At 32.4% G+C, this 14,833-nt stretch overlaps 1 pseudogene; it reads right to left on the reverse strand.

Moving 5' to 3' along the window:
* Window positions 1-1,138: 1,138 nt before the first annotated feature.
* On the reverse strand, window positions 1,139-14,562 carry LOC131045651 (carotenoid cleavage dioxygenase 8 homolog B, chloroplastic-like; annotated as a pseudogene).
* Between the last annotated feature and the right edge of the window lie 271 nt (window positions 14,563-14,833).

Here is a 14,833-nt window from a genome sequence, read left to right on the forward strand (position 1 = left end):
ATCTCATGTTTTATAATTCTAGATCATTGAGAGTTATTTTATTTCTCTATTTTACATACTTAAAATTTTAATAACTTGCAGGGCATACTATTGTCCATCTCTCAGGGCCCAACTAATGCTTCTACTTTTCTAGAAGAATCTGAATTGGAGCATATCGAAGAGTATAGATAATTTTAAGATCGTCAATTTAAAAAATATTAGGAGCTCAACAAAAATGCATATATCAAAATTTATGACTTCTAAAAACTCCACATATATTTGTTAAAGTATCGAGGAAGACAAAAATAGATGTTAGAGCCTTCCATTTAAAATGGTGACTATTGTTTAAGATTTTAAAAACATTTTTTAAAAGGAGAGTATTGAACATATGTACTACAATTAGAAAAAAGAATAAGAAGATTTATTATTGTACTTTTATATTTTGGAAACCAAATTCAAACAAATATATAAAATGTAAATTTATTTTCTCTTATAAGGAATTTTGGAGAAAAAGGCATATGAAAAATCTCTATGATATTTTTTTAATTTATTTTCAAAAGTATAAAAGAAGTTTTATATTTTATTCCAATGTTCTCTATTATAAAAAAATATCTTTGTAGTAAAGATATGAATAATCTTAAGAATTTGATTGTCTCCAATACAAAATTATGTGTTCTTGGAAAGAAGTATATTTTTAAAGAAAACAAGAAAATTTTATTTACACATTTTATATGAGTTTCCCATTTTTATGTTTTTCTTGAAGGAGGATGGTAGTCTTTTCATAGACCGACTAGTGTGTGTATTGTATATAGAGGATGAATAAATATAAGCCTTTATCTAAGTTGATTCTAAGAATTTTTGTTACTACAAGGTAGTGATAAATGGTTATTAAACTCTAGAAATTGAATGTTGTTAAATAACATATTTGAATCATTATTTGACTCTATACTGTCAAGGAAAAAGGGGAAAATATGCTTTACTATTTTTATTAGAAGCTTTTGGGTTAAATCATGTCCAAGCATTTAAGGTGCAAGAAACCTATGAAATTGTATAATTATTATTCAACTCTTTCCTATATTTGCATGAATAATTTATCTACATTTTTCACCATTAGAAACCAATTTTTTTATGAATATTTAAAGCTATCAAGTCCACTTGCCTAGCTTTTATAGAGCTGAAAGTGCACAAGAGATATTATTCTCATTCACTGAACCAACAATTTAGTTTTTTTGAGGATAGGAAATCACAATCACTTAGAAAAAAAGCTAATAGTAGGTTTGAGAACCAACAAATCTCACCTTTTTATATGCTATATCAATATGAAGACCATTACCTCTACATATTTAAATTAGATGACTAAAAAATGCTTACATCTATTTTATATAGTACATTTGAGAAGCCAACAATGATGTGTGCCAACAACTTTACATGAGCAACTTCTGTAAATGTAGATCCATCCAAAATTACTGCAAACCCTCCACCATGCTTATCACTCACCAATGATATCACCACTCCTACAACAGAAGATAATATAACTTCACATGAATTATAATTCTTACTAATTGACAAAATAATTATCTATAATTATGAGATCTATAAACTTGGTGCTAATCTTCTCACCATCATCTTCTGTTTTTTCTCCAGGTCGAGCTACAAAGAAGCGTTCAGATGGAATGGCTCCTTCAATATACCAACTTTTTGTTGCTTTCCTTTTTGAATCGATCTATACCATTAAAGAACAAAAATATCAATTTCTAAAAATTAATGACATTAATTTCTAAAGAAAAAAATTATAAAGATAAACAAACAAACAAACAAGTCAGACAAATTAGACAAATTAGAGGAGAATCTCAGTAATGATACAGAAAATAATATATAAAATAAGTTGACCTTTGTAAGAGTATTGTTAATATTGCAAGGGCGTCGTATCGCACAACCATATATATAACGATACATCTTCCCAATATATTTTGGATTTATGGTGCATAGTTCTATTCCTCTACCATGTTTCTCTGGAGGCATCACAACATCTAGTTGACTTGTTGCAGTGCCATCAAGGGGTATAGTGAAACATCCTATTCTGATCACAAAAAACCAATATCTATGAAGCGCCAATATTATCCAACTAAATAAACAAATCAAATCAATGTCATTTGAAATCACATTGTCAACAATTTCATACATTTTTGCACTATGTGATTACGCTAACTTCTTATTATTATGTTAATTAGGGAATCCTATTTTTAATTGAGTTGACTTCTGTTGACATGGTCTATATATTAAATAACATACATTAAACATCAATTACCTTGAATTTATAGGAATGTCTTCACCATAGAAGGATCTCAACTCTTTTAGCTTTAATATATCTACGATGGAGGGGTCAGCATTATATTCACAACAATCAACTATTATTGACGTCTTCTTGCCAAGCTCTTGTCATTCTTCATAAGCATTGATGAAGTGGACTGTTATAAACAATGACACTTCAACAGATGCAACCTGTCATAATAATTCATTAGTTTAGCAGATAAATATTTTCTATTTATAATTGAGGCAACCTTGTGCTACTATTTACCATCTCTCTAGTAACTCTAGAAACTACATGCATGAATGCCTTCTCTGGCTACCATTTGAAGATCTCCCCTCCGAAGATACAACCTAATGAATATCTCATAGGCATTTCAGGAACAATTATGTAGTTCTCTGTCACCGCAAAATAATGCACCCAACCTAGAGCATGACCTCCTCTGCAATTTACCTGAATTGTTTTCCAAAAATAGGTACATTATCATTTTCATTTGTTTACATGCTCGATTAAAAAATACCTAATCTCAAGCAATCTAGCCAACCCCAATCAAAACATTTCCCCAATCAATATATTTCTATCTCAATCATGTCACAGATAGCATGCCACATCCATATACGCTTCCTCGACAAATGACTTCTGAGCTACCTATGAGTGGCGATGCTGTTAATTTAAAATGAGCAGAGAAAATAAGAATTACACAAAACAAAATAACAGAAATTAAATTAATAATTGGTATCAGAGCCGTGGTAGGATTGAGAAGAGATGTAAGAAGATGGTGAAGTTGATTCCATCATGGAAGAATTTCTTGGTAGTTTAGAATTTGCAAAGTGGTATTATGCCTGTGAAAGATGAAACGAAGCGCCATGTACGTTAGCGGGATGGCTAGAAAAATGAGGAAGATTCGGCTAAAGAAAAGGACGTTGAGGCTAGTGAAGAGAAGCTTGAAGAAGATGAGATATATGATGCTGAAAGCTGCAAAGAGAAAAAAATTATGAAACTAGAGGAGAATTTCTGACGGATCTATTATATTTTATGGAAGATTCCTTGACAAGAATTTCGAAAGTTGAAACTTCATCTAGTTTAAGGGAAAAAGAATTGATGGAAAGCTTAAATGGACCAAGAGTAAATATTAGCAGTCTTGAAGATATATCAATTGATAGACATCTTGAGCTTGGGGACCTTGTAACAACTCTACAAAATAATCATACTAGATCAAAGGCCAAATTATTAGCTCTTCAGGAAGAGCTTCAAAATGCTCATTTCAGAGAAATTGAGCTTTAGGCCAAGCTAAAAAATATTGAAGAACAATTAATAAATAAGGAGAATGTCTTGGCTAAGTATATAGAGACAAAAGAAAACTGTTTTTCTTTTAATTGCCATAAGAAGCTAGAAAGTTAGAGTCCCATGTTTCTGGAGGTGTTTGGGTATCCTTGGGAATTTGCTGTTGAATCAGCTATCGAGTTTGCCTCCAAAGAGGAGGAGGATGCAGTCTAGAGTGCTACGAATGAGGATTCAATCTAGAATGTTGCCGATGAGGGGCATTGTTATGGCCCTAGGAAGCTTGGTGATGATAGTGAAAATGTTTTAATCGAAGGAAAATACCTTGCTGGAAAATTTGATGGCCAAAATGTGGTGGATGAGAAGAATGAGGAAAATGATTTTGATAGAGAAGTTGAAGAAATTGAAGTGGTATACATGCTCAAGAAATTGATGTAGTAAATTGAAGCTTGATGATGATAGTGAAAATGTTTCTATCGAAGGAAAATACCTTGCTGGAAAATTTGATGGCAAAAAAGTGGTGGATGAGAAGAATGAGGAAAATGATTCTGATAAAGAAGTTGAAGAAATTGAAGTGGTAGACCATGCTCAAGAAATTGATGTAGTAAATGGAAGCTTGATGATGATAGTGAAAATGTTTCTATCGAAGGAAAATACCTTGCTAGAAAATTTGATGGCCAAAAAGTGGTGGATGAGAAGAATGAGGAAAATGATTCTGATAGAGAAGTTGAAGAAATTGAAGTGGTAGACCATGCTCAAGAAATTGATGTGGTAAATTGATAATGATTAATAAAAATTATTCTTGCTTGAGAGTAGATGCAACCTTTATAGTGAACCACTATAAATGTTTGTCTCATATTCTTGTTGTGTTATTCTCTCTGCTATGTTGTATGGTTTATATGTGTTTTCTCTGCTAATTTTAAATTAACATATGCCACTCCAGATAATTTGCATAAATTATAAAACAAAAGTTAAACTAAATTTGTTTTTACCCTTCGAATTAAATTTCTTTCATTAGTTCCAGCAAGCATGCAGACAACATTGTATCCTGGGTTGATGAGATCTGGAAGGATTGTGATGAGTTCGTTGTCAAATAGCATAGGGTGTGCAAACTGGATGGGATTTATCTCCTGCCAAACACATAACAAGTTGTTGTATTAGAAATATAGCGTTTCCTTTCAATTTTTTTGATAACAGTATTGAATATCACAATTGTGCTTTGAAATGACATACTCCCAGATTGTCGGTGTAGTTGAATCTACCGATGGTTTCAAGTGTGTTGGGGTTGATTTGGATAGATCCCCTCATAGTTTCTGTTATGCAGATAACTCGTCTGTTACATAGGCTATCAAAGCATTATGATATATATGTATATATAGATATTTGTTTAAAACCAAAAAGTAAAATGATTATTTATAGCATCATAATGTTGGAGAGAAAAGGTAGAAAACCTTATGACTGCTACACTAGCATTGTCGGTGATTGAGTGTTGACTCTTGATTGCCCTTGACGACAAAAAAAAGGGCGACATCATGAAAGACATGTTGATAAACCACTGGCATATTTTTATTAATAATGCTATCATGCCTCATCTGCATAATGTTCAGTGAAATTTATGATGTGTACAGCCACGTAATGACTTGGCATCAACTTACCTAGCATTCTTGCATGAGACACTATTGTGGACTTTAAATGTTTTGAAATCCCATTTTATATTTTGGTTTCTTAAGTGGTAAAACAAAAAGAATAAACAACAGTGTTTTATTTTGTTGCACAAACCTTAGAAGGTGCAGCCATGGGTAATTTGGAGGCTGTAACGATGATTTTTCTATTTCAGATTTTTACAGAGTAGTAAAAATTGTAAAATGTTTTTCTCATTTGTAAAAAGAGATGAGTGGGAATAAAGAGTTTGATGGTTCTTTTTTTTACGGTCATGTAACTATTTTTTTTTAAGATAACAAAATTTTTACAAGTGTTTTATATGCTATTAACAATAGATTCATTGTTCATATAGATTTCAATTTTCTGGAGCAGATTTATAACTATTTTTTAAATGTTATACAAAAATCGTGTTTCTGTTTACAAACCCTAACTAATACAGTTACCCTATTTTGGAAGGTATATTTGGAAGGTTGTTTTTCGAATAGTTTTGATTTTAAAAAATAGTTCATTTTAGTTTTTGAACTGATTCTACATCTTTGGGCATTTATACATATCATGGATGTTACATTTTTTTTAAAAAGTGTAAGTGTGGAGAAAAAACAAAGGCAGGAAAAACTGTGCGTTACTTGCTGTGATCAGTGAAAAAGATTGAAAGGGTTTTTCATTGCATATTGTGAAAACTCTGTTTTCAGAAGTTCAGTGTGAATTTGATTTTGGAAATCAAGGGCAGAAAGGATTATTGTATCTCATACAAATAACAAAGTATACAGAGTATGTGATTTCTCTGCACTTTATAGTAGTATATTTGTAAAAGGAAATTGTTTCAGTTGTACACTTATAATCTCAAAGTTGCGCAAATATATTTTTGCAATTATGGTATGGTTGGTGCTGCTTGAAGACAGTGTACAGAGTTGGTGCTCATTGTTATAATATGGTTTTTCTACTCCAAGAGTGTTTTCCACTCATGAAATCTGTGTCGTTTGTCAAAAGTTTTCCATTAGTTTCATGCTCTGATATGTTGGATTATTTCATTTATTTTTCATTGTGCTAATTCATGCAATTGTAGTTTTATATCTGCAAGTTCCATGTTACTGTGACATTTATAAAATTAAATGTTATTTACTTCATTTGTGAAATTTCAACTTTGTTGATTTAAAGGCATTCTTTTTAGTTCATTAGTTTGATCATATCAGTATGTATACTTAAGAGAAACTATTTTGTTATGTTTGGTTTACATTCAACAAGGATCTCTATCAAAACTTCTTGTATGAGTTATGTTCTTAGACACTAATTCACCCCCCCCCTCTTAGAGTCAATTCGCTTCCAACAAGTAGTATCAGAGCGTAGGATCCCTCCATATAGGTATTTCCTTGGGATTCTTCCTGGTTGTTTGGAAGTTCAAATGGCTCAAAATCAAGAAGGTGCTTCACTTTCTAGAGCTGCTCTTTTTGATGGCACTGATTATGTGTTCTAGAGAATTCGAATGGAAACATATTTGATCTCTGTTGATCTTAATGTGTGGAATATTGTTACAACTAAGTATAAAGTTCCTGATATTATTCCTACAGACCCTGATGATAAAACAAAATATGAATTAAATGCTAGGGCCAAACATGCACTCCTATGTGGTCTTACAAAGGATGTGTTTGTAAAGTTCATGCATTGTAAGTCTAACCATTAGATGTGGGATAAACTAGAAACAATTTATCAAGGAGATAAAAAGGTAAAAGAATCAAAGATTCTCACACTCAAAAATCAATTTTAGGCATTGAGAATGAAAGATGATGAAACTATTGCAAGCTATTTTCTAAGAATTGATGAGATAGTAAACTCTAGAAGAGGTCTTGGTGAAATAGTGGATGAATAAGACGTTGTTAGAAAAGTCATTAGAACCTTAATGCCAAAATTTGAAATTAAGGTTTCAACCTTAGAAGAAAAGAAAAGATTTTCTACAATGACTCTTGATAACCTGCAAGGTATTCTTACTGCCTATGAAATGAGAATTGGCAACAATTCCTCTACTTCAAAAGAAACAACTTTTAGAGTAGAAAAGAAAGAAGAACCTGATAGTGAATCTGAACTTTCAGATTCTATTGAAGCTCTACTTGTTAGAAAGTTGAAAAAGAAATATAAGGGTAAATTACCCTTCAAATGTTTTAATTGTGGGAAAACTAGACACTTTGCTGCTCAATGTACTCTAAGTGATCTAAATAGTGAAGAAGAAAAACCAGAAAAATTCTATAAAAAGAAAATGTGGCATCCTAAAAAGAAATTCAATACCTTTAAGAAAAAGAAGAGTCTCTTCACAAAAGAAGACTCTGAAGGAGAATCAGATGATTCACCTTGTGAAGGAGATGAGACACTATTTATGGTAGAAATAGAATCTTCTTCAACTAGCAAATCTGAAAATCAATCTATTCTAGACCAAGGTGAAATTGATCTTGAGGGAGAGTTACTCTGTGCTCTCAAAGAAATAAAAAGATTAAAAAAATTAGTAGTCACATGAAAGTTCAAATCAGATTCTACGAGTTGAATTGAATGACTCAAATTTAGCAAATGAAAATCTGAAATCTCTTCTTGAAGATAGAGATAAGAAAATCAAAGTCTTAGAACAACAAGTTTCTTCTCTGCAAAAACAGGTTGGTCAATATGATAGCACTATGCATCTGAATGATATTCTTGATAAACAAAAACATCACAAAGATCTTACTAGTGTTGGTTTTTGTAAGGACAAAATAGAAAATCAGAATTTTAAGACAACACACAAAAATCCAACATATTCTCTTAACAAATCTTTTAGATTTGGTTTCTTCAATGGATATTATTTTTATTGCAATAAATTTGGTCACAAGGTCAGTACTTGTAGATTTATAAAGCGCAGAACTCCTATGTTTGGACACAAACAAAATTATGGATTTTCAAATACAATAAAATGTTTTAAATGCAACAATTCTGGGCATACTACTAGACAATGTAAATCAAAACAAAGTAATGAAAAAACAATGGAAACCTAAGTTTGTGTCTAGTACCGAGCAATCAATGTTGGTTCAAACTACACTTCTTTTCAATAGGAGAACCATGTGGGTGTTGGACAGTGGATGTTCTCACCATATGACAAGTGATAAGGATAAATTTCTTCGTTAGGAAGATTATGATGGTGGACTTGTTAAATTTGGGGACAATTCAGGTATTCACATCAAAGGTAAAGGAACATTATTCTTAAATGATGACACTCCCATTAATGATGTATATTATGTTGAGGGTTTAAAATACAACCTTCTCAGTGTTAGTCAAATATGTGATAGTGGGTATAATATATCTTTTAGTTCTCAAGGTTGCACTATCACAAAAAGTTCTCGAAGGGTTGTTGCTACTATATTGAGAACCTCTAGTAATATTTATAATCTATTTGATTCCACTGATTATGAAAATCATAAAAGTATGTGTCTTGTGAGTGAGATTGAAGAAAATTGGCTTTGGCATAAACGTCTGGGTCATGTGAATTTTGACAATCTTGTGAGAATTAGTAAGAATCAAAATGTTAGAGGTCTACCTATTCTAAGCAAACCAACAAATGTGTTATGTAAAGAATGTCTTAAGGGAAAACAAACAAGTGTATCTTTTAAATCAAAAGACAATTCTTCTACTAGGCCATTACAACTTGTACATACAGATTTATGTGGTCCTACAAGGACTCAATCAATCAATGGAGATAAATATTTTATGCTCTTTGTTGATGATTATACTAGAGTGGTCTGGGTTACTTTTCTGAAACACAAATCTGAAGCATTTGATAGATTTCAAGTTTTTAGGAAAATGGTAGAACGTGAATCAAATTTGAAATTAAGATGTTTAAGATCTGACAAAGGTGGTGAGTTTACATCACAGGAATTTGTGGATTACTGCGAAAAACATGGAATCAAAAGGCAGTATGCAGCTGCAGGAACACCTCAACAAAATGGAGTAGTTGAGCATAAGAATAGGACTGTGAAGGAGATGTCTTGTACAATGCTAAATGAAGCCAATTTGCTAGATAAACATTGGAAAGAGGTTGTTCATATAGCAGTCTATATTTTGAATCATGTGTAAATCAGAGTAAAATCTACTTTTACTCCTTATGAACTCTGGTATGGTAAAGCAACTTCCATTAAATATTTCAAAATATTTGGTTGCAAACGTTATATTAAGAGGGATGAAGAAAATCTAGGAATTTTTGATACTAAGACTGATGAGGGTATCTTTCTTGGATACTCTACTTAGAGAAAAGCTTATAGATGTTTCAATAATAGGTTGAAGAAAATTGTTGAAACAATAAATGTGAGATTTGATGAGCAGTTTCTGTTAAGTAATAATTTGTAGGATGTTGAAGAAGATGCTCCAATAAAGCTTGATCAAGTTCCTAAATCTACGAAAACAAAAAAGAAAAATGAAATGAGCAAATCAAGCTCTAATGAAGAGGATTCAAATGCAGAAGATTCAAGTGCAAAAACAAGAATTCCTCAGTATACTCCTTCAAGGATTATTACAAAGAGACATCCTCAAAATTAGGTTATTGGTAACATGGATGCAGGTATTTTGACCAGAAGAAGAGCAAAAACTACTGAACAAGCTCAAATAGCTGAGCACTATTGTTTGGTAACTGATTTTGAACCTAAAAATGTTTCTGATGCTTTATCCAATCAATGTTGGTTAAATTCTATGAAAGATGAAATTAATCAAATAGAAAAGAATCAAACATGGGTGTTAGTGCCTAGGACAGATGATAAAAATGTGATAGGAGGCAAATGGGTGTTTAGAAATAAGCTTGATGAATCTGGACAGGTTGTTAGAAATAAAGCACGTTTTGTTTGTAAGGGTTATGCACAACAGGAAGAGATAGACTTTGGTGAAACATTTGCACCTGTAGCTAGATTAGAATCAATCAAAATATTTCTTGCATACTCTTGCTATAAAATTTTTAAACTTTACCAGATGGATGTCAAAACTGCTTTTCTTAATGGCTATCTTGATGAAGAAGTTTATATGGAACAACCAGAAGGTTTTGAATCTGCAGATAAACCTGATTATGTGTACAAATTAAAAATGGAACTCTATGGCCTAAAAAAATCTCCAAGAGCTTGGTACTCCAGATTGGATGCTCATCTTACAAGAAATGAATTTACTAAAGGAGGAATGGACAACAATTTGTATGTTAAGGTCGTAGGTAATGACATTCTAGTTGTTGAAGTATATGTGGATGACATTATTTTTTGCTGCAATAATGATTCCTTGTCTAAAAAGTTTTCTAAAATCATGGAATCTGAATTTGAAATGTCCATGTTGGGTCAATTAACCTTCTTCCTTGGTCTTCAAGTAATGCAACTTAAACAAGGCATTTTTCTATCACAAACTAAATATGCCAAAGAAATGCTTAAGAAGTTTAACATGACAGACTGCAAACTAGTTAGCACTCCAATGGAAACTGGTTGTAAATTATCTAAGTCCGATGACTCACCTGAGGTAAATCAATTAGAGTATAAATCAATGATAGGCAGTTTGTTATATTTGACTGCATCTAGACCAGATTTGATGTTTGCAGTATGTTTGGTTTCACATTTTCAATCTGCACCAAAACAATCTCTTTTGAATGTTGTGAAATGAATTTTCAAGTATATTCAGGGTACTTTAGACTATGGTTTATGGTATCCTCGAAATAATGATATCACTCTTGTTGGTTTCATTGATTCTGATTGGGTTGGTTGTATAGATGATCGTAAGAGCACCAGTGTTGCTACCTTCTTTCTAGGTGACTGTCTTGTTGCCTGGCACAACAAAAAGCAAGACTGTGTTACTTTGTCCACTGCAGAATCTGAATACATTGCTGCCACTGCATGTTGTACACAACTGATATGGATGTCCCATCAAATTGTTGATATGGGTATTTCTATTGCTAAGCCTGTTTTGATTTTTTGTGACAATACAAGTGCTATTAGTCTTTCCAGAAATACTATTATGCATTCTCGCATTAAACATGTTGCTATCAAATTAAATTTTCTACAATACCAAGTGTTGGCTAATGAGTTTCAGCTTTTGTATGTGCCTTCTCGGGCACAAGTGGTTGATATTTTCACTTCATGCACAAATTGAGGGGGAGCTTTGCTCCTCTAGCAGCCATATCCTGCTTTGCCCTTTGTCCTTGAGACAAAAAGGGGGAGAAAAAAACATCATTGACTGTTATATTTGGATTTCTTTATACATGATACACAATAATATTTATGATATAGTGAGTATGTTGGTTATGAAATTCAGGTCAATGATGGCATGTTTTTTTTGCCATCAAGGACAAAGGGGGAGTTTGTTGACTCTTGATTGCCCTTGATGACAAAAAAAAGGGTGACATCATGAAAGGCATGTTGATAAACCGTTGGCATATTTTTATTAATAATGCTATCGTGCCTCATCTGCATAATGTTTAGTGAAATTTATGATGTGTACAACCACATAATGACTTGGCATCAACTTACTTGGCATTCTTGCACGAGACTCTATTGTGGACATCAAATGTTTTGAAATCCCATTTTATATTTTAGTTTCTTAAGTGGTAAAAGAAAAATAATAAACAACAGTGTTTTATTTTGTTGCACAAACCCTAGAAGGTGCCGCCATGGGTAATTTGGAGGTTGTAATAGTGATTTTTCTATTTCATATTTTTACAGAGCTGTAAAAATTGCAAAATGTTTTTCTCTTTTGTAAAAAGAGATGAGCAAGAATAAAGAGTTTGATGGTTCTTTTTTTTACGGTCATGTAACTATTTCTTTTAAGATAACAAAAGTTTTACAAGTGTTTTATATTCTATAAACAAGAGATTCGTTGTTCATACGGATTTCAGTTTTCTGGAGCAAATTTATAACTATTTTTTAAATGTTATACAAAAATCGTGTTTCTGTTTAGAAACCCTAACTAATACAGTTACCCTATTTTGGAAAGTATATTTGGAAGGTTGTTTTTCGAATAGTTTTGATTTAAAAAAAATAGTTCACTTCAGTTTTTGAACTGATTCTACATCTTTGGGCATTTATATATATCATGGTTGTTACATTTTAAAAAAAAGTGTGAGTGTGAAGAGAAAAAAAAAAGGCAGGGAAAACTTTGCGTTACTTGCTGAGATCAGTGAAAAAGATTGAAAGGGTTTTTCATTACATATTGTGAAAACTCTGTTTTCAGAAGTTCAGTGTGAATTTGATTTTGGAAATCAAGGGTAGAATTGATTATTGTATTTCATACAAATAACAGAGTATATAGAGTATGTGATTTCTTTGCACTTTCTAGCAGTATATTTGTAAAAGGAAATTGTTTCAGTTGTACTCTTATAATCTCAAAGTTGCACAAGTATATTTTTGCAATTATGATGTGGTTGGTGCTGCTTGAAGACAGTGTATAGAGTTGGTGCTCATTGTTATAATAAAAGGATCTTTACGAGTGGTTTTTCTACCCCAAGAGGGTTTTCCACTCATGAAATCTTTGTGTCATGTGTCAAAAGTTTTCCATTAGTTTCATGCTTTGATATGTTGGATTATTTCATTTATTTTGCATTGTGCTAATTCATACAATTGTAGTTTTATATCTGCAAGTTCCATGTTACTGTGTCATTTATAAAATTAAATGTTATTTACTTCATTTCTGAAATTTCAACTTTGTTGATTTAAAGACATTATTTTCAGTTCATTAGTTTGATCATATTAATATGTATACTTAAGAGAAACTATTTTGTTATGTTTGGTTTACATTCAACAAAGTTCTTTGTCAAAACTTCTTGTATGAGTTAAGTTCTTAGACTCTAATTCACCCCCCTCTTAGAGTCAATTCACTTCCAACACTGAGGTACAGAAATCATCCCCACCAAGTACCCAATGGAAGATAAGAAATTTGACGGCTTTGGAGATTCTGAAAATCCACAATGACAAATTCTATTGTTTCTCTTGGCCGCCTTGTAAGCCTCGGATTGTAACTGTGCATGTCCACCATTCACTTTGCCATTATCAAACTGAACACGGACCAGGGCTGCATATCTGTAAGATAAACCACCATTAGAGGCGTAATAGAAAGCAAGCATTCAGCTACTTTGATTGTATAGATCTATGTGTATTTCATGTACACAAATGATAAAGTACGACGCACTGAACTACTTAGGTTTAATATTTTTATAAAAGGGAGTGTATTTCATTTACACAAATGATCAAATACGACGAAAGGGCGCTGTAAAATATCATCTAGAATAAATTTAGCGAAGGGAATAATTCTTGAAAAGAAATATACCCATCGAAAAAGTGCTTGACATTGTAATCTCCTATATTAAATACTCCCGAGGTCCGTTTCGCAGGTCGGTACCACTCTACATACAATCCATGCATAGATGAGTCGGTCAGTTATATTTGAACAATCTGACTTTTAATTTTACTCTCTTCGGCAACAGATTGAGTATATTTTTCAGAGGGCAACAGGCTAAATATATTTTGGAACGAATACAGAAAATAAAATATATATTCACAGCAACCACCATGTCCTATCAACGCTATTTGTCTGAATTTCTACATTGATAACTCAATGTGTCAATCGAACTCTAAACTTTAACTCACTCCTTGAATTTTGCGACATGGAATATTTGACTGACGAGGAGAGTTCAAAACTGTCTTTTATCTATTGTTTTCCAGACGGTTAAAATGACAGGGTACATTATGGATGAAGCAAGCAAAATTGAGTAAGTTTTGTACAAGAGCATACATATCATATGGTATGTAAGTCATTTTATCCATGATTGGTATTTCATAAGGCAAACATGTTTCGACAAATGAAAACATACTAACAAACCAGTTTGGAATGTGGCCATCAATTTGGAGATCACCCTCCCAACGCTCCTCTTTCAAAGTTTGCCACGCTACATGACATTTGCCGGCGCTTGTGCTATGTACTGCTTTTTGGTTGGCAAAAGAGACCATACTCGCAGTCAATTTTAACCTTGGCATTCTATGTGTGGCGCATAAGTTTGTCTGTAACCTAAAGTAGCCAATGCCAATTGTTCCATGGCCTGACAAATATTTTGAACTCTGGATTCTAAATACATGAGAATCTACCAAAGCCATTAAAGCTCATATGTGGCACCCCAGAGAAAACTGCAGATTATGTTATGAACTTTAATGGAAGATGTATACAAATAGAGATGGAGAATGGTTCAAACGGGATATTGAATGAGGCAAACGAGAAAGAACGTGGAACGGAATCCCTAATGTGTTCTGACATAAGACTGTATATAGGTACTAGATTTTAAATCATATTGAGCTGGAGGGGCATTATTTAGTCTTGTGTCAGCGCGGGATTGTCGGCAGATGTCTATCCAGATATATAATGCATCTGAATGGACAATTTTTTCTTTTTTGGTTTCAATTCCCACCAATATGCCTGGAGATTACTAATTAAATTGGTTTCAATTCCCACCAATAGGTCCTAGAGATTATTAATTAAATTGGTTTCAATTCCCACCAATATGCCCTGGAGATTATTAATTAAATTGGTTTAAATTGGTTTCAATTCCCACCAATAGGTCCTGGAGATGATTAATTAAATTGG

The sequence above is a fragment of the Cryptomeria japonica genome, chromosome 3 (genome assembly GCF_030272615.1).
Source record: "Cryptomeria japonica chromosome 3, Sugi_1.0, whole genome shotgun sequence".
NCBI lineage: Eukaryota > Viridiplantae > Streptophyta > Pinopsida > Cupressales > Cupressaceae > Cryptomeria > Cryptomeria japonica.